Genomic DNA, 667 nt, shown 5'->3' on the forward strand with positions numbered 1-667 from the left:
GTCTCCCATTCTCTCTTTCATTTTCCTTTTTCTTCTGTACTCTCTCCTCCTTGCTAGATGATGGTAACGGTCTCTGCGTTCACTCCTCACTTACATTTGTTGACCTTTAATTTTTTTCTCTGCTCGTTCGTTTATTCATGTTTTCCACTCTGCGTCTCCTCTCCACTTGTCTTTCTCTTCTTCCTACGACTCTTTGGTGGTGAGTCTGAGTTACTTTTCTTCCTCTTTACCACTGTATACTGTTCTTCCATTTTTTCCTCCTCTACGATCAAACTCTCTTCTTCTTGATGTTCCCTCTCTATCTCCTCCTCTTCGTGTTCTAGGGACACTTAGCTTTCATGTGTCCCCTTCCTCCACATAGATAGCACACGGTGGGGGTCTTCCTTCCACCACAATTCTCAACCTCGTCTCGTCCGGTATTGCCAATTCTTCTGCAATTTTATGGAGGGAGACTGCGGTCAAGTCTTAGCTGGAGTGAATTGCTGCTGGAAAGCCATATGTATGGGCGCAAAATTCGGCTCTATATCATACCTCCGGAGTCAGAAGTGGTTATCGGAGAATTTCTATGACATGACATTACCAACCCAAATTTCCAGCCTCCTAATTCCCACGATTGTAATCTTATGTGAAGGGCGAATATATATATATATATATATATATATATATA

The sequence above is a fragment of the Octopus bimaculoides genome, chromosome 4 (genome assembly GCF_001194135.2).
Source record: "Octopus bimaculoides isolate UCB-OBI-ISO-001 chromosome 4, ASM119413v2, whole genome shotgun sequence".
NCBI classification, from domain to species: Eukaryota; Metazoa; Mollusca; class Cephalopoda; order Octopoda; family Octopodidae; genus Octopus; species Octopus bimaculoides.